The sequence below is a fragment of the Apteryx rowi genome, unplaced genomic scaffold, assembly GCF_003343035.1.
Source record: "Apteryx rowi isolate R43461 unplaced genomic scaffold, aptRow1 scaffold_792, whole genome shotgun sequence".
NCBI classification, from domain to species: Eukaryota; Metazoa; Chordata; class Aves; order Apterygiformes; family Apterygidae; genus Apteryx; species Apteryx rowi.
This window is the reverse complement of record NW_020451085.1, coordinates 111175-131971: the sequence shown is the minus strand read 5'-3', so window position 1 is coordinate 131971 and position 20797 is coordinate 111175. Positions and strand designations below refer to the sequence as shown.

Below are 20797 nucleotides of genomic sequence, written 5' to 3'. Positions count from 1 at the left end.
AATATTACACTAGTGAGCACCACAGAAGAATTTGAAAACAGAATCAATGATTCTGTTTTCAGAATGAGAATTAGGTTAGAATAGATGTGGATTAGAATCGCAACAGTAAACAAGGCTGAGGGTCACACATTGAAGAGTGAAGGTAAAGTACACTGCTTATTACGTAGGATTTGTCCTTCCTGTGCGCTGGATGAGGTCCTGCAAAAACAGTAATGTGTGATTATGTAATTGAAGATTCTTTCAATTATCTATGCACAAAGGCCAAATGAAGGTTAACTCTGGCATTTCCTAACTTCCAAGTGCTTGATTTTGCAATCCTAATAGTGTCTGCATGTTGCTGGGGGTGGTTTCTAGTGCTGGCATGTTTGCCTATATATATGCAGATATAATTACTGTTAGATATGCTTACTTAGAATTTTAATTTAACCTATATGCAGAGCAGCAGGTCTCATTAACAAAATGTTATTTACTTATTTTTTTCTCTTTCATTCATTTTTGTGTTCTCACTTAATCAGGATGTTTTCCACCACATTTTTGAGACAGTTTGAGGAAGCTGAGGTTGACAGTTTGCTGGCTTGGAGTAATCAAGCCACTTCACTGTGAAGTAGTTTGCTCAGGACTAGAACTTTCCTTATAATTTTATTATTTATTGTGGCCTTTGAATGACCCAGCAGTTAGAACAATAGCAACCTGATTCTATATGACTTGTGTAACACCAGAATATATTATTTCATAATGAAAAAAGAGGAACAGAGAAGTWTTTTTTTTATAGTACTTACTTACATATTACTATCACTTACAAGATTTTTTTTCCTTCAATTTTTTATGCCACATGCATATCTTCAGGGAGATTTGTAGTTAGACATCTGTCATATATCCTTTCTCCATCTTCCCCAGTATTCTTTCCAGGGTGATATTGTGTACTGATTTTTTTTTTTTTTTAAGGTGCTGTAATTCTTCACTTGATGATTGATTGATTGATGATAATTGTTTTGCTCTGGGCAGGGGGAAGAACACTTTACTTTTGAAATACAAGATTTAGTGTTTCACTTAGAAAAAGCACGACAAGAAAACTTCCATCTGGAGAAGAAATGTTAAGGCTTCTATTTCTGAAGTACTTGTTTCTGGAGGAGCATTTAGGGAATATTGGAGTTTGGATGAGTAGGTCGTGTGTGGAATGAGGTTTGAATGAAGGCTACATTTTGCTAGGAAGTAGGAGGTCTCTGAAATACATACAATCTTTCTGTGTATCTGAAGTAGTGGAAGAGCCCAAAGCTTTATGGAAAGATGCCTCCTTCTTCAGTGATAAGTAATAAATAAATAAATAAATAAATAAATTCAGTCAAGGGTAGGATATCTTTGATGTGAAAATCTTCTGCTAGATGAAAGACTACAACTGGCATGCAGTGCCAAGCTTCCCCTACTTCCTTAGTGCCTTTGGTGCCAACATCCTCCAAAAGAACAAGGATTGTAATCCCTAATACATCAGATTTGAAAAAGGATTTCCGTTAGAACTAAGGCTATTTTTCTTCCTCCTCCAGTTGCGTAGCTACTGGGAGGACAAATGAGTCTTCCAGAATTTAAGAAACACTTAAGAACTGTAGCAGTCTTTGGATTACAAGTCATCAAATAATTTAATTGCTCTGAAATAATGGACAAGGCCTTTGGAACAAAAGTACATTTGTTACTTGTTTAGGCCAAGTGTCCAAGTAGCCCAGTGGTCATAAATGGGCACCCATGGAAAAGTAAAAACAAACCTAACGTGTGATGTTTCCCCTCCGCAAACTCTCCCAGCCTTCAACTATTTCCGTTTTGGGAATGAAAATCTCCTGAGGCTGCTGTGGCTTGTCAGTTCGGTAGTCTGCAGTGGGTATCTCTGTCAACCACTTGCCCAGTCTCCCATTGAACCCAGGCATCCACAGTCCTCCTTAGGCATGAAGAACCACTGTGTTATGCTTGTTTTGAACCTGGCTTCTCTTGATGGCCCTTTGTTATGGAAGACAGTGAAYAGAAAATCCCTCTCTTCCCTTTCCCTGTCACCTGCAGTTTTGTATACCTTTGTCACATCTCCTGTAGATCATCTCTTTCACAACCTGAAGAGTACTAGGCTACTCATTCATTCTGCCATTCATTCTTAGTGCCCTGAGTGCACCTGTAGGCCTCGCTTGCCCTTTCCAGCCCCACCTGGGACCCCTATCTGGGCACCCTCTGCCTGTGGCCTGGGGGCTGTCTTTAAGCTCAGGCTGGGGCACCCATGCCTGTCTGCCTGCTCTGAGCCCTGCTGTCAAGAAGCAGCAAGACTGGAGCTGCCCCATGAAGGGGCCAAGCTGAGAGGTGAGGGTGACCAGACTACAGTATCTGAGTGAGGTGAGGCAATGAAACAGGTCCAGGGTACTTCCAGGGAGTCTGGTAAGGAGCAGCAGGAGACTGGGCCAAAGGCAGGACTGGAGACAGACCTATAACATAGTTCCCGCAAGGACTGATAGCCTGTTAAGGCCTGTTAGTGCCTATTAGTGCACTTGAGGCTCTGACAGTCCTATCTACATTGGATTTCACTTGTCATTTTATTGCCTAGTCATTCTGTCTTATAAGTGACTGATTTTTTGCAGTTCTTTGCAGTTTGCCTCAAGGTATCTACTATCTTGAGTAACTTTGTGTCATCAGCAAACTTTGTCTGGACTATTCTACTGCTTTTCCAAATCCTTTCTGAATGTGTAAACTAACCTAGATCCCAGCAAAGACCCCTGAGGAATTCCACTGATGACTCTCTTAAATTCTTAGCTTCACSTTTGCCCTACGTTCTACTTTTTAACCAGTTAGTTACCGATGACAGAACCTTCCTTCTTATCTAATGGCTGCTTAGTTTCTTTTAAAGCTTTTGGTGTAAGTCTTTGCCAAAAGCTTTCTGGATATCCAAGTAAACTATGTCAGCTGGGTCACCTTTTCTCACTTAGCATGGCTGAACCCTGCAAAGAACTCTTAAGAGGTTTGTAAGACAAAACATCGCTTTACAGAAGTCATGTTGACTCTCCCAAATAGATTGTATTTATCCAGGTGTTCACTAATTCTAGCATTTATTATACCACAGATCCCTTGTGGGAGATGAGGCACTAGTCTGCTCAATGAGAAAATAAAATTGGAGTAAACAAGTTTTACCTGACTGCCAGTTACTGGTAAAATTTAGAGGTGCTAACATTATTAGCAAGTCTTCAGGATGAATGACTTGCAATAACACTGTTGTTCCAGTGCTCTGGACTAAGACTGCATGTTGCAGAAGTGCTCTCAAAAATTATAGAATGTGTTTGATCATCTTGACAACCAGTGGAAAGGACTGAGTGGTACTTCAGTACTTTATTAAAATGTAATGAAAGGTTAGAGCAACTCAGCTGGGTGGTAGTTTCCCATTATAATTTTGTCCTAGAGCTGCTTTTGTGGCTCAAACTGTGAACATTAACAGAAGAACATTTTCAGTTGCAGCAAATAGCTGGACTACACCTTGACCATCTTGAGAAGAAGGAATCAAATCTCATATTTCATAGGACGCCCCCTCAGACAGTAAAGGGGAAGAACGCAAACACCCCTGCAAAAAGAATACATGAATTTCTGCTTTCTTTTAAAATGCAGAAGAGACAAGAATAAACTGAAATACAGCAGAAGCTGAAATGCAGAAGGAAGCCTGCAGTTCACCACATTTGCTTCACTCTCTCTCTCTTACAAATACAGAGACAGCACTGTCATTGCACAGTCCAGATCTGATAGTCACAGGACTAACATTCCTATTTCTCCCCAAAAAGGTGGAACACTTCTGCATAACCTTATGTGGACTCAGATATAGTCAGATAAATAGGACAGGTTATTTGCCCAGAGAGGTTGTGGAGTCTTCATCATTGGAGATATTCAAAACCCATCTGGACAAAGTCCTGGGCAACCTGCTGTAGGTGACCCTGCTTGAGTGGGGGTGGGGGTTGGACCATATGATCTCCAGAGCTCTCTTCCAACCTCAACAATTCTGTGATCTCTTTTTGATGGGCAGTTCAGAGATCAGCTAGTTTAAGAGTTTTTGTACCTTTCTGTTTGAAAGACCATGCAGAAGTCAGTTCTAAGTGGAAGATAATACTGTTATGCTCCTTTTGTTTTTTTTAGTAAAACTAAATGCCAAGAAACTTCTGATACTATTACTTCCTGGAAAGTGATTGTTTTCTCAGAACAGGAAAGCTTGTAACTTGTAAATGAAATAGCAGAGTTTGCATTTGCAGGGAAAAGCAATGCTGTTTTTAAGTGTATATTTAAGTGTAAGGCAATATTTAAGTGTAAGACAACACAGTGTGAATGAGAATACCCAAATTATTTAATGTCTTTAAGCTATACAGTTTTTCAATTCACTTGGGCTGCCAGCATTACAACAAGAACAGTAGCTTTTTATGCATTCCACCTTACAATAGAAAGATAATGGGTGTGATTCATAGCTAGAACTTGTTAGTTGTTGTATTTTTTAATTAATGATGTTACTGGTATACAAGGATGGTCTCATGAACAGGAAGACAGTAGAAGTATATCTCTTTATACCTGCCCAGTATCCTGGCTAGTATACTCTTGCCACTTTTCTATTCTAAAATTACAGTATTTTACCAATTTAAATGCCAAAAAGAAAGGAGGAAAATCATGTACTGCTGATTAGTATAATACATTTTTAATATACTTATTTTCCATAGTGTCTTGGTCCTGCACAAACATTCTTGAGGTTAAAAAATAACTACATTGGAAGTACTGTTTTCCTATTATCACTGTCATTTGCTGTTGGCCGTTGAAGAAATAAATGTCTTTATTGCATCTGTACTAAGAGTCATGGGGTATAGGCAGAACAAGGTGARGGCCAAGCTCCTGCTTTGGATTTTGGAATGAAACTGGGCCTTTGGCTAGTCATGGAGAGACAGTGTTGGGAGCAAGACCAGCTTCAGTCAGAGGCAGAGTAGACAGTTGCTTAGGGCAGAAGTCAGTACTTTGCTGGAGCTATTTGATCCCAGCCCCTTCTCCACAGAGAGGCAAAATAAAATCTTTCTTACTCAGCTGAGAAGATTTGAATATAAGCGATGATGTGTATTTGTTGATTTTTTCCCCTTTGGAAAGTTGGTATGAACAGCTGCTTTAGGCTACAATATATGTATTATGCTTCTGTTATCATTCTATATTTATTTTGTCACTAGAGTCAGCACCAGAGGTAGAACCTTGTCAACAACCAAGAAGCTTGAAATCAAAAGGTGCAATTATCTGCCTGGTCATAAATGCAAGAAGTCATTTTTGGCAAATGTTTGTAAGTCATAGCTAGTGATGAATCCAGTAGTTGCCTGAGTACTTATATGCAATCCTCTGTCATTTCAATAAATAGAAGCCACTTAAAGTTGCAGGTGGCAAATCATTTTAGTTAAGTCCAGAGATCAGGCTGGAAGCAAAGGTAAGCCAAAAAAGGCTTTAGCTTGCCACGATTATTGCCATTCACTGCAGTGCGTGATTTGATTTTGGAAGATGTGGTCACAGTTACATGACCGTTTAGATCAGGATGATGTCAACCTTTTGTTTAAATGGCACGCCATGGATACAAATGGGTACCTGAATTACACCAGCCGTGGGTCTGTTCAGAGTTGTAGGCATTACCTGGAAGACATTTGGCCTGTCTGTGTCTTAGGTAGGTCATCAACCAGTGGTCTGGCATTTTTATAACCAGTCCAGACCTGACTAAAGAAAATATGTAAGCAGTTACCATTTAAGCTACTATAAGAATTTTCCTTCTTGTAGTTGTTGCAGTCTGAACACGGTCACTCAGTTATCACATGCTGTAGAATGATGTAATTCCTGTTAGTACAGTATACTGTCAGAACCCGTTTTGGCTGTTCTGGGGCTGAGTTGAGGAGTCTTGAGACTGAACACAGGAGGAGTGGGAAATGGCAGGATGGAGAAAGTAATCTGAGTCACAGAACTACAGACCCGACACTATTTCTACCCTCTTGTCTCACCTTAGAGTTTACTGCACAATAACCACTTAAGAAAACTTCAGAGTTTGTGTAAGAAGAAAGTAAGTACCAGAATTCTTGGAAAGCTGTTCAGATGAGGAATGGAGTTATTACTAAATTGGACAGATCTTTTTTTAAAAATCTGTTGGTTAATTTTGTTGAAAGAAATATTTATATCAATTTTGAAGAAATGTAACCTAGGATAAAAATTCTAGCTGAAGTGTTTTGATGATGCAGAAAAATACTGCCTCAAAAATTCAAAGTTCTATGCCTTTTGTTTAAAAGGACTTCAATATTAAAAAATATTTCCTAAAAGTTTTAAAGTCAATAACAATGAAATGCTTTGATTCACTTGAAATGGCTTATTTGAAATTATTTTGCAGAATTTTGTTTTGAAGGAGATTTCTTAATTTTGAGATATTTTCCATTTGGTTTCTTTTTTGGAAATAGGWTTTCCTTTCTATTTATTCCTCCACAAGTTGTTATCAGGAGGTCCGATCAGCAGCTGTCACATTTTTGTCTTTCCGTCATTTCTTTGCTACACTGAATTAACAGATTGGGATCGATTGACCAAGTATTAGGGTGGCATCTACAGATACTACAAGGTTTCTCTACCTTTCCATGGACACTGAGGGAGAGCTATACTGAAGAATCCTTTGTTGGTTTGCCCACACTACTCAGTAACTTTCACTGAAAAACTTGCATTGACTGGTACCATGCCAGCCATACAGCTACTAAAATAGGTTTAATAGATTTGATTTAACAAGAACTAGAGAACGTGGAATAGCCAGTCTCTCTTTTTTTTCTTTTTTTTAACCAGATGATAGGTTATAGATAGGTTATAGAAGAGTAGGTAAAATAACTCTTTAACTCTTGGGCAGCAGCTGTTTTTCAGATCTTGGCATTAGGGTCAGTTGGAGTGATTAGAATAAGAAAGAACAGTTTCCATAACTGAGAAGCTCTTTATATGGGCTGTATTTTAGTTGAGCTACTAGCTGAGAGTCCTTGATAGGGAGATCTAGAAGAAAAAACAAACATAAAATTGCTGAGTTTTATTGACTGAACTGTTGACCACAGACTTAGTCTTAACAGAGTGGATTTGTCATAAATCAAAATAAAATTCAGATGCGTCTGCCTTAAAATTCTGCCATTCCTACCATTGGACTCTACCATAGTTCTAGGCTTGGAGTCACTGACTTCTCTGGTAGAAATAATGCTGGCCCAGAACTGTAGCAAGGTGGATTTAGGTAGGCATGACAGGACGCAGAATTCAAGGGCTGCTTGGTTATGTGCATAAGTAGTTTGAAAGGAATTGTTTAATTTTTCTTATCCATGGCAATTAGACACTGTGGTCAGGGTGAAAGGCAAGACTTCCTTTATTTCCTGTTTACACAGACTCTATCCTCTTTGCTCTGTGTTCCTTGATGATGGTTTTGGACTCTTTCTCCATGTTCCTCAGTGCTCTGACAGCCTGTCCAGCTTAGTTCTCCCACAATCTTGGTGTTAGACTAATTTCTGCAGAACCGTTATGAAATCATTCATGACTCATTCTTCTCTTGCTTGCATGAGTGAAATATGCCCACTAAAAAAATCTTACTGTGGCACAGCATGGAATACTTATCAACTGGTTAAGTATGCTGTGCTGCGTTTTAGTAGGTCTCTGCTGCAGATTCCAGCTTAGACATTGCAGCCTTAATACGCTTCTTCCCAATTCCTGTCTGTACAGTGGGCTGATGAACGTTTTGGAATATGCTTGCTCTCAGGGTGCTGCAAATCATATTCAGATGGTGTTAAGAGAAAGGGAGGGTCAGATGTAGCCTTTGCTGTTTTTTCACCAGACTTTCTCTGCCTTTTCCTGCGTCGCCCTTGTGTGGAGTACAATGATAGCGTCATTTAGCAAGCAAACTGGTGTTATGGTGTGCCTCACCTTATTTTCAATGTGTGTAACTTTCCTACCATGACCCTGTGTTACAGCTAGGACTCACCGAACAACAGTTTTCTGTTTTCAGGCCACTTTTTGTCTTCTCTGCCATTACCTCCATGGAAGTAATACATTGCCCTGAGTAAGTTGGGCCTTGCGTTTTTGTTCTGGAGATATTTGTGGTGTTTCATTTAATTATAGTTTATATTACTTTCTTTGTTCAGATAGATATTAGAGGGACCCACGGCAATGTAGCTGGAATGATTTGTCAGATTACTCTTATTTCCTGTTTATGCAGATTTTTTTCCTCATTCTACATGCCTGGTAGGAACCAACCTGAATAATGATTCAAAGCTAACACCATAGCTTTAAGAAGAAATATGAATATAAAGAACTTTCTTCACTCCACTGCCTGCTATTTTCTGATCTAATTTTATAATCATGATAGGTTGTGTATTTTCCGTATCTAAAATTGCTGCACATTATTAAGGTGTGTACCTCAATGCAACTTTTTTTGTATTGAAATTTATGTGTTAAGATAGTAAAGTAGCTAATTTGTTTCTGTTTTTGTAGATGACCAGTAGTCAGATCAGTCACTGAGGGTTTTGACGTTTGAGTCCATACGGTTTGGTCCAAATCCCACTGTGAATGGTTAGAAGATTGTTTTGAGTTAAAAGGGTTTTGGGTGCAGCCTAGAACTAGATGGTCTGGAAAAAACAAAAAACAAAACAGAAACCCACCCCCCAACCCTGCAAAAGCAAAACCAAAAAACTTTGTCAGAGGAGGATTAGGACTCAGTGTAGAACTGTACAAATCACAAAATACAAAATTATTTCTTTTTGAGAAGACTGTTTGCACTACATTTGGATCATAGGAAAATGCATCTCAGTCAGAAATATGTTTCTCTAAATTTGTTTGTTTGCTTGTTTTAAAAAAAAGATCATCTCACATGATCAAGTTCACTGCAACTGCTGGTCACAGAAAACAGCAAAGGAGTAAACAGAATCATCAGGGACAAATATCTCAGTGGACACAGGAGCCTTTCCAGGGATCAGTAGGTTTTGGATTCTTAATCATTTCTGGACTACTAAAACTAGACCCAATTATATAAATATCTGAGGAAGTAAGAAAAAAAACAGAGGTTAGGCAGTCTTTCAGTAATCTGAAACAGAATGAGAATGTTTCCATTGCTTGTGAATTAATGAACACTAGGAAAGATATGATAGTATTAGTTGTGTAACTGTGGTTCAAAAACTACACAAGGTATCTGTTGTAAACAAGCTGAACAAATATTTAAGGGTGAAAGGAGAAAAGCTTTTAGTAAACGTAGCATCTCCAACTAAAATAAAGAGAAATTATACATAAAGTATATATATAACTTCTATAATATATATTAGTTATATAGTACAATATATAAATATTATATATGTTTGAACATATTTGCTTTTTCAAAACTTGAAATTTATTACTCTGAATTCCTGTTTTTAAAACCTTATCTGGACTCCTGATAAAATATCTGGAACATCTGGGTGGGCAACAGTGACCAGAGTTCACCCTAACTTTGTGCTTGACAGGATGATAGGATGCGGGTGTGGGAGACGGAGGCACTATTCAGACGAGTCTCCTCAGTCTGCTTTTGTACGCTTTACTGATATGCTTCATTAGCCCCTGGAGTGAATTTTCAATGCAGGGAAGTGATTGTTGAGATAAGTCCTAAAAGAGCTGAGATAAAAGTCATTAATGGGTTCATTAATGAACCCAGGTTTACAGTTTGCAGTTTAATAGTTTAGGTTACACAGCATATGTGAAGAAATTAGGAAAAGGAAAGAGAGCCCCAAGAATGCTGTTTTATTCCATTTGTAAAATGAGGCAAGTTAAAATATGTTGCCATACTATTCAGCATGTTGCGAAGGGTCACACTGGCAGCCTAATGTAATGGCAGTAGGGTGTGCCATAGCAACTGGTATATATTTCCTCCTGCTTTTTTATTAGTTACTACACATGGCAAATTACTGTTCTGTTAATCATGCTATGCAATAACACTGAGATACTTCTTTTGCCTTCTCCCTCCAAATTTTACAGTTAACTCAGCATAATTGCAACCCCATAGTCGTCAGTTAAAAAAAATACTGCTTTTTAATGGTTTGCTTCTAACTCTTGGCATTGACTGTTATTGTGAAGTAAATCTACATTCTCCCTCTTTTTGCAAAGCCTCCTTATGCTCTGCGAGCTGGTGCATTTAAGTCTTTGTACTTACACCATTGCTTTTTTAAATGCTAGTTCAAAAGTTATGGTACCACTGACTTTAAAATTTGAGTGTTTGCAGGAACAGAGTAATTGTGACTAAACACTATAACCAAACGTAAGTGAAGCAGTAGGAATTGTGAGCTCGCCACACTTCAGAGTCGTGTTCTGTATTAAATTTTGATTAGTGTCTCTTCTGTGTTTGCTCTTTTTATTAAGTTTGTTTTATTTTACTTGTCAATGAGGCTCCATTACTGGAATGTCCAGAACTTGCTATCCTGAAGGATCCAGTCCTTGAGCTTTTGAGAATTTCCACAATAGTAGACTTGTAGTCAAATTAGGGTTTGATTCTTAGAGTAGCTCTAGATATTCTATCAGTACTGATGGCAGATCTTAGATACTTAAGTATCATTATTAATGCATGTTTCAGGTGCAAAGACAGAAAATTGATAAATGGGCTCTGTTTAAAAAGGAGAGCACTGCTATTACTGAGTGTTCTTGGAGGGTGGATTTTGCTGGAACATTATCTTTAAAGCTACAAAGCGAGGAAGTTAAGTTTTTGAGATGATGACACATGTTGGCATGCTTGAACTTCAAAGCTTTGTTGAATACAAAACAATGAACTGCAAAGTTTAATATTTTGAAATAAGCTCAGGCAAAAGGAATATGGAAGTAAAACTAGGGCTTGGCTATCATTAATTGAAGAGTTAAGGCAATTAATGCAGTACAATGTGTTAAAGGTCAAGTAAAGGTACAATACTTGGTTGTAAATGTTAGTGTATAGTCATTATTAAGAGAGAACAGTTTGTCCGTTTAGTTTTATAGAAGGATGATGCCATAAAATTCTGTCTCGTACTCACTTCCTGTCTTATTTCAAGGGACACTGTGCACCTGTCATTATACTTCCTAATCTTTTATAACCTCCTTAAACTGCGTCTCCAGAGCTAACAAAATACCTTTTTCCTGTCTGCATTATATGTAAATAACATTCATGAAAGAGGTTTCCTTTGGTTGATTGGCTTGGTTTGGTTTCAGAAATTGCAGAGCAAGGCAATTGTAAAACTCTGCTGTTTCCATTAAGTGGCTAGAGTTTTAGATGTTGTTTCCAAATATTGCTGATGACTGCAGAATCATGACAGAAAATAAAGTAAGTTCCTTCACAAGAAGCAAGTTCTGTTAAGACTAAGAAAGTGCTCTTGTTCTTATAATAACCAGAATAACTTGCTGATGTTGATTTTTAGAAATGAGAAGTCATAAATCTGTTTTCAGAATTCCTCTTTCAGTGAAGAATTGAATGATTCTCCTGGTATGTGAGAGCTGAAGCTTTTCAGTATTGCATAGTTAAATGTGATATATGTTTAAGAAAGTTTCAAAATGCTTTATGTCTCATTTCTGTTATTTGTTTACTCTACATCTTAATGAACAGATTTCCAGATATTGATGTGATGTTTTTAACATGTCTACTAAACAGGTGTCTGTATTTAAAACATATTTCACATTTTCAAGCCCAACTTAGTCAAACCTTTCATAGTGTCCTTGCTAAAGAGAGAATACTTTCTGTTTTATTTTCTCAAGCAGTCTTACTTAGTGAGAAAGATGCAATCAGTTCTTTATTTCTGATTTGATAATTGTGATGATAGTGTTTTCTTGCTTTTGGTAAAGGAGGAAGACACAAAAGAGAAGTGGGGCACACAGTGAACATCCTTAAAAATTAAATGCATACAACTTGATCAGAATAAAATTCCTAACTTTGAAATCCATTAGTCTATAGAATATTATTCTTTAGGGAAGTGGTATAAAAAGCTGAAAGACTTTAAAAAAGCACTGGAATATGTAGGGAGAATTTTTATATAGAGATAGTGATAGAGGTGGATGTTAGCTTTACTAGTTTCTTGCTTTTTTTCTGTTATAAGTATGAATGAGACCAAGGCCCTAATCCAAATCCTGTTCACTGAACCCAATTAAAGACTGTCATTTACTTCAGTATGGCTTTGTGCAAATCTTAAAGGAAGATTGTCAATATTCAGACATAATATTTTTGTATTACATGACAAAGGACATCAAAAGTAGCTAGAGGTAGAAAAAGAGTAAATCAGAGAAAAGGCTGAGAATTCTTTCTTTCTTTTGAGTGTGTATTTACGTGGAAGTATTGCCAAGGACTGTTTGGGAACAGGGGTATTTAAGATGTCAGTCCTGAAACTTGCCTGTGTTTATAGTTTCAGTTGATTGCAGTGGGAGTTTTTGACTAGAGCTGTTAGAGAACTAGATGGAAGTTAGAAGAATTAATCACATATCCCAGACTAGCAAAAATAAAAGGTTCAGATATAGTCGCACAAAGATCAGTTATTGTAAGTTTAATGCAAGAAGGAGACACGTGTATTTAATACAAGACATTGCTGTTTGCATTCATGATCTTTTCATTTTTGCTGGCATGAAAAGGAGAACTACACCAACAAACCAGAGATAGAAATTAGTGATACAAGAGTGACAGAATTAGTGATTCGAGTTATTGGTGCTGTATCACTTCAAAATTACAATGAATGGCTTGTTAGAGAATATAGAGCAAGAAACAGCACTACACTTGTCAGAGTAACACTAAATGGCCAAAATATACACGCTTTTCCCCTCCAGTAGATATTACTTTGTCATATGATACATTACCTTACTCTGTTCTTAGCAATGCAAATTAGAGAAGTAATTTCTGACCTCACTTTCACCTGTGTAGCCTCACTAGTTCTAAGAAGTCTCTAAATAGAAGAGATGAAAGCTTCAATGAATAAAGAGGCTCTAACTTCTTTCCAGTCTCTTGGCCCTCCCATTAATAGTGTACAAGAAAATACCTGATATCATTATTCAGAACATCCTTTCAGTTTGCTCTGGGCATAATTGATTGAATAATAAGTGTTAACACTGAATATGTTGTTATCCTTGGAGGGTAAAAGTGAGATTGAATTACCATGAAGGGGCAGAAGAGAATACTGAAATAGATACTGACAGCATCTGGTTTTGGTAGCTTCTTGAAAGGACCGAGAAAATACTAAGGTACTGAAGTGTAAGTGGCCCAAATCATATTGAAATAGATACTTCGAAGACTATTGTGAGGGACAGATCATAAAAGAGATTCAAAGGCGCTCTTAGAAATGGTGCTTGAGCCAATATTTCCTAGCATGTCTAGAAAACCTTGGTATTGCTATATAATAGTGAATTCCAGTGCAAAGTAATTGCCCATAATTTTTTTATCTTGTTCATCACCAGCAAACAGAATTTTAAATGGTCTCAGCCTCTAGTAGAGAGGATCCAAGTCATTAACAGCAAATTTTCCAGGATAGCTAGTAGGCCCAAAATGCAGCCTGTAAACACACAAAGCTTAAAGAATATCTTTGACTAGCAGTATAATAAATCCCCTACCTTTTGCGTTCTGAAGGCCTTCATAAGAGTAAAGAATGATGCTTATTCAGAATACTAAAAGTAGTAGCCAGGAAATGCATTCCAGTATTGCAGCCCAGGAGTGAAAACTTACAACTGAACTGCAGTCCTGTAAGCAGTGAAAGGTACTGARTACATCATGGGTCAAATGGAAACTGCTTTGAATATTATTTTGCTGTTGGGCCTATGCTGGATTTGTTGGGTAAAGCACCCAGTCAAGAGGCAATATTTTATACTTTCACTGTGCAAAATACTCTGTTATCCAGAAATTTCATCCCAACAATTTATTTAGTCCATATGCAGATATAGAAGAAATTTATATCTTGTATGCATGTGTATATCTGGGTTTTACTAGGAACATGACCCCCAGATATAGCATTATTGTACCCAGTGTCTGTGCAGTCTGGTGGGATCTCAGATTCCTACAAACCACTCTTTACTAAAAGTTTGTCAGCTGCTTTCCCGCTAGTGTTTGAATAGCTTCCCAGGCAAGTACAGCAATTGCTTGCACAAATGACACCTAAGAAATTATTTAGTCAGTCAGCTCCTCAGCTTGTATAGGCTGCTATAGTTCTGTTGAAGCTAACAGAGCTTATGGATCTACTCTGGTTGGGGATATGACCCAGTTAGTAATGATGCAGCAACTGAAAAGCGAAGAGCCAGCACCCAGAACTTTTTGCTGGAGTGGGCAAAAATACAACATTTTGGGTGACCATTCTTCTAGTAAAGCTCAGCCTGATTTGTGACTGAGTGGTGGGTGATATGTGGATCTCAGTTCAAAAACATTATGTTGCATGCAGCAAACTCATGAAAAACTCCCCTGTTCCCACACAGGCCCTTCCCTAACCTAATCTTCTGTCTACTTACATGTATTTTAGTCTGTGCGCCTGTTGTACTAGCCTGTATAGCTACTGACTAATACTTTTAAAACCAGCATATCTAAACTGAGCTTTCAAAAATTCCTGCTAAGGCCAAAACTAGCGAGTCAATTCTGTTATTTTTATAAGATTATCACAGGAATGCCAATGAAAATATTCTTAAGTTACAATGGGTGTAACACAGGATTTTCACATTACCCCCTCCCTCTGGGGGAAATCCATAACTTTGTCTACAATGTGAACTCTGCTCAAATGGGTCAGGGCAGATTTACCCAGTCAGTGTGTTTGTTTCCACTTCCATTTTCATTGGCACACAACCAAACAACTAAGGGGAAACAGGCAGTGCAGGGCCCCCACCCTGGCTCTGAACATATTTTCTTCTATTGTAGCTGGTTCCCTCAATTTCCCAGATCAATCAGAATCTACTAGACTCACTGCTGTGATAAAGTCAATTGCTGTCAGGAGATAGCATATCGTGTGCTAGACAGATCAAGAGTGGTCAAAGCTTTTAGTGGCAGTGATAACCCAGCAGAAATAAACACCTACTGAATTCCAGAGTAAAATAGGGGACAGGGACAGTACAGAATATCTGGAAACACATTGAATTTCTAATGGTCTCCATATTGTGCAAATATACTTCTCTGAGAGCATGAAGAACATCAACTCTGATCGTTCTAGGGCTATAGTAATATTTTGGAGACTGGTCGTATAACAAAGGAGGATAATATCAATACTTGGATGATTCCATTTGAGAACTGGTTAGGATGCTAGCCTTTAGAGACTGTGAGATCAGTTCCCTAAAATGTCCGGTCTGAAGCCTCAACAGCTTTTGAATGAACTGAGCACCCTAAACAGCACGCCTAAATCAGTATGAAATTACAGTACATTTCTGTCCCTTACAAAAATGATTGAGAGTCACACTGGGGTTTATGTATTTCTTTGTGAATAAATAAATAATAAAAATCTCTAAAGGCATGGCCATATTATATAGTTGTTTCATCAGCAAGTGTAGATCAACTTGTTCTATCTTGGTTTWCTGGAAGTCTGCTGCTGGTTTACCTCTGTTCATGGTAAATGCTTCCTGAGTCAGTAATTTACTATTCTCACTTCTGCTTTTCTAAGCTTAACCTCAAATTTGAAAATGAAGCTTTGCTCTTCCTGATTTTTAGTGCATTATTACTCCTACTGACTTCAAGCAGACCCTGGCAGATAATTTTGATTATCGTGTTTGAAACAGGATGTACTAGCACCTGTTTTCTCTTGACTTATTTCTAGTGTTTGTAGCACCAAAACTAGTATGTAAGAACTGTTGTATTGGCTCACACATAAGATAGCCTAGTGCTCCGTCTCTAATGGTTAGTTTCCCTTTCCTACACATACATTGGCCACCTCTAGTGTAGTAAATGAGACATGCCCAAGACCATTCTCTGGTGCTGAGTGCTGAATTAACTCAGTGTCCCACATTCCTACTATAAAAAGCAGGGTAGCTGTATTCAAGTTGCATGTTGGGAATGGTCCCTGGCCTGTGCTAGCTGCTGAACCACGTCCAGGAACTGTTTGGACAAATGCTAGCTGGGCTGGCCAAAGTCATGCTGCAGGTCATCCTAGCAATTAAACACTACCAACAATAGAGTTCCAGAGTCGGGGACCGTGCTCTGGAGCTGTTTGCTTTACCCATCAACATGTAGCTATTAAGCCTTTTCCCAATCAGAAGTTGTTTGAGATTAGTTTCAAACCTAAGCCATGAGGCTTACAATCCCTCCCAGTTATGTTTCTTCTTTTTAATTATTATATATCTGGAGGTATTCTGAGATATTCTGGATACCCAGAGAAGTGCCTGTTGACTTTCTGAATTGTAAGTTCCCTGCCTTCATCGTTTTCATGTCAGTGAATTCCACAGCCTAACATTGTACCATATGAGAAAATATTTTACCTGTTTTTGATTTGCCACATATAACTTTATTAAGTGCTCTGTTCTTCTCTTACAAAACAGAAGAAARTCTAGTTCCAATTTTATGTGAGGAAAATTTTGATTTTTCAATAATTTAGTAAGCAGTAGGGTTAGAGTATCAGGGAGCAGCAATAATAAAGAAGTAACTTCACAGACAACAGGTACACTTTCATATATGACTGTACATACTAGCAGAATTTCATTATTCTTAGGTGCACCAACTGGTTCAACCATTTAAAGAATATGTTGTAAAACATACTGTATCAGCAAAAGAAGATGCGAGGCAAGTTGATATGGCTGGCCAGGACATAGTACTCTCTCTGTCTCCTGGCTTCAGTGGCCAAAAAAACCCAATCGTTGAATAATTTGTGAGAGCACAATCTTGTCTTTCATCAAATTATAAAAGGCTCTGCCAGGGTTATGTGCTATTTCCAGTCAGGAATATGGAGGCTTTAAATTCTTACTGGGTACAAGGAGTGCTAGGCAGATGATGCAATGGGAATGATGCAGAATGAGAGTCTGAACTGAGGTTTTAATAGTGCTTAAAATAGTACTTTTTCTTACAAATCAACAAAAAAAAGCCACACTTCCAAACTAAGAATAGTACAGAGAAATGCAAGATTCTTGCCAATTCCAGCTTTATTATATGCATGTGTGCAAAATGTATTTGGTTATATGTGGTGCAGTTTTAAGTAGGATACTGTAAAGCTTTACTCATAAAAAGTTTATGAGATTTTTCTCTCTTGAATTATGCTGAATGTGTTGCTGATGAGTCTATGCAGGTGGTTTCACACAAGCTGGTAGCATGTTTTTATCCTGCTGGGGATTCTATCTATGCCACACCTGTTAATATGAATAGATATTTTAGGAATGTTTTAGAGAGCTATTCAAATTGTTTTGGGACTCATTTTTRATGACTCATACTACACTGCCAGGTATTGTAGTATTCAGGAGTTTAACTGTTCAATAGTTGAAGAAACTTTAAAAAACCCAAAGGTGAGCTAAAATATCTGTCTCCACACAGAAATTTTCCAGCTTCAAAGTCTGCTACTGATGCCTTTGCAGAGCTGGAAGTTCATATCAGATCCCACTAGTAAAGGATGATGGGACAGGTTTGAACCCTACCCAGAGGAATATGATCCTGTTTTTCAGTGGGAAGGGCAGGGAATAAGAAACTTTGACGTTGTGACATTTTTAGAAAACCCATCACTGGATTAGAATCGAACATTGCCTTTCCTGGACTTTGCCTTTCCTGGACTTTAGGCAGAAAGTAATTTGGGAAGAAAATTCACAGATTGAAGGGAAATATTTCTGTGACAGTTTGATTTTAAACCCCTCAAATTAATTCAGTCATCAGCTTGAGTATCTAGAATATGCCCTGTGTGCTGGGAAGGAAAGGAAGGAAGAATATGGATTAGGGCGTGGACACTAGGCCAGATGTAAAAATGTTTCATGGGAATTATTTTGTCATATGGTCACCAGCTCTTTATAAGCAATGTGTGTGTCAGAGAGTAGATGTCTCCCTCTCTCTCTGCATGGATGTTTGCATATATTGGTCTAGTTGTTACTCCTTTCCATAAGAGGAAAAGGAAATGATCACAACTAGAGAGAATGAGACTAGAGAGAATAGCATGGTGGTCTTCACCGCTCAGATTTAGGCAATGCCTCCTCTGATTTCGTACGCCAGCAGCTGCAGAGTCATGCCTGCCTCCTATTCTGTTTGTCAGACCTCTTTGAGGTGAACACATGACCTCAAAGCTTCAAATGCAGGATGCAAATGCACCACTATGCAGGAATGGACTTTAAGAGTTTCCTGAATTTTAAGTCCTTGCTTAAATCCAGATGATATGAGTGAGATTTTAAGACAAGCTCAAGTATTTTATCAATTTAAGGCTATGCACACGGTAGAAATGCTGAGGTATTATTATTACAATCAAGGGTTAGGTACATTCATACACAATCACAATCATATTTCCAACCAGCAGAGTTCAGCCCTGTCTAATCTTATTGGCAGGCGCAAATATTTGTGCACACCAGGAAAATAATCTCATTTCCCTTTTATTTTTTGCAGAGATGATCATTTTATATTGCTTTTGTCCTTTTTTTTAAAGATTTCATTAAAATATAATTTGGATGCTTAAATAGCTAGGATTAGGACTGTCTGTTTAATTTGAGGATTACAACACATGCTAACATTGAATTATATGTTGTGTATAGTAATTTTTATAAGAGCCAGTGTAATGTAGCAAAATGAGTATCTTTTGGGGAGATAAACAGCTTTTACAGTTTGGGAAGTAAGTAAAGAAGTAGAAATGAACTTGCCACAGCTCCTCATTTGCAGTTCCTCAAACAGAACTTTATCACATTGTGGGCTGTGCAGAGAGCAGACAATATGGTTTAAAGTGTTCAGAGGCTTCACTGTGTGCCATGTTTAATTAACAAGTTTAATGTTTTGTATTAAAAATGGTATAGGTCAAATCTTACAACTGACAGTGAGTAAATAGAGCGTTCCTTTATGTCCAGAAGGAATGACTTGTGGCAGCTCTTTGCAACCAATATATTCACAGTTTCCATATAGATATTTATGTACGACACGTCCCCTTAACCTCTGAAATGATTTTTTAAAGAGAAGAAATGCAAGCAGGGATGGGGCTGGCTACTGCTGAGACCTTTGCTATACTATAGCTGTTCTGGGTTTAGTGTTTGTGTCTTGTGTTGAAATAACACAGGTTTGTTTGTTCTGTAGCTGTTCCAGCCCACCCACATTTTGGTGGTTTGGCCCTTCCTCTTGCTTGTCTGCAGCAGGTGTGTCCATTACTGACCTCATTCACCCATCTATTTCGAGTCGTAAATACGTTTGACCTAATGTTTGGCCATATCTCTGTAGATTCTGCCTAAAGCCCCTGTGTTATGGGATCCTTGAAATAGAAAAAAGAAAATGACAAGCATTTTATTACTTATAACAAGGCAAGACTTCTTCTTGCCCAGTGTCCGTCAAAACAGGTATTTTTCACACTGTCACTATGAACGATTGTAAGGTTTCACTTCTGTTTTAGGCTTTGCCACACGCTTGCTGTGTGTATAAGTGGCTAAGTCACTTGACCTCAGTATGCTTTTCTCTTACTTAGTCCAAAATGACAGTACTTTTAAGCACTTCCTTTTTTAATGTATGCAGAGTGCTTAAAGGTTCTCAGATGTCTACATAAAAGCAAATTATTAGTAAATCTGTATTGCTATTTTTATATCTAAAACATTAAGTACTGTAGCTAAGATTTTCTGAAGCATTCAGGGTTGGCATAGTTCTGTTAGACAGGGAAGGTTTTATTGTTCACTGGTATAAGAACAGAGTTAACATAAATTGTTGTTCTTCTTTTTTTTTTTAATCTATCCCACAATTGCATAAATTTATTCCAGAATATTTTCATATGAAAGCTGTCTCGTCTACACGGAGAAGCAGAGTTAAACATCATCTCTAAATGAAATCTTGTAGTTTTCTATCTTACTTTTACCAGGGAGCCTTTCAATGGATTGTTTAAAACTACTGAGAATGCTAATTCAACCAACACAGGCTCTTATTAGCATCCTGTGCCACTGCCTACACTTTATGTAGTCATTTACACTTCTGTCCAGTAGAAAATGCCGCACAGAAGACCAGTTGAATGCTACAGTCAATGGGTGGAAGAAAAAAATCCCTATGCAAGGTGTAATTTAGTGTGAAAATAAACCAGATAATATATGAATTACAAGAACAGACACTGACATTTCTCCCTAGAGAGTTTTCTTTAGAATGTTTTATTCTGATCCTAACCTTGACAAACTTTAAGCCTTTGGGGCTGAAATAGGCAGTGTCCCAAGCTTGATTGCTTTTGCTGTTTTAAAAAAATTCTTGGCCAAACAAAATTTGCTGTCCAGCAATTTTTCAAGGTTGGATAAGAGTAAAAGGGAAAACAGGTGGAGAGGTAGAAGTTGAAAGTCTTGTCTGAGAGGTAAGTGCAGAAAATATAATGGGATGAAAGGTGAGGTATGGGGGAAATGATGACCGTGGAGAGAAGTAAGGAAGAATGAGAACAGGAGTTAGAGGAAAATATGAATATAAGCACAGATTTTGGGAGCAAGTGCTGGAAGGTGGTGGACATATGAGAAGAAATGGAAAAAGAAAAATGCAAATTTATAGGAAGAGGGCATACAGAAGGTTTCCCTGCAAATCTGGAATTCCGCTTTGGTGTTCTGGGTGTCTGTGTGGAGTTCTGGACATTGGAGTGTCTGAATGTGTCTTCAGCTGCCCACAAATGGTTTGTGAAAATCACTTTCACATTGTGTATGTCAGTCCCCACAGATGAACTTACTTAATTGATTCAAGTGGTGGAAT

The 20797-nt window shown here is 37.9% G+C and overlaps 1 protein-coding gene across 1 annotated transcript in view; it reads left to right on the top strand.

The window, feature by feature from the left end:
• The window catches only part of ADGRG6 (adhesion G protein-coupled receptor G6), a 113592-nt gene that overhangs the window by 13809 nt on the left and 78986 nt on the right, over window positions 1–20797 (top strand). The window lies entirely within an intron of this gene.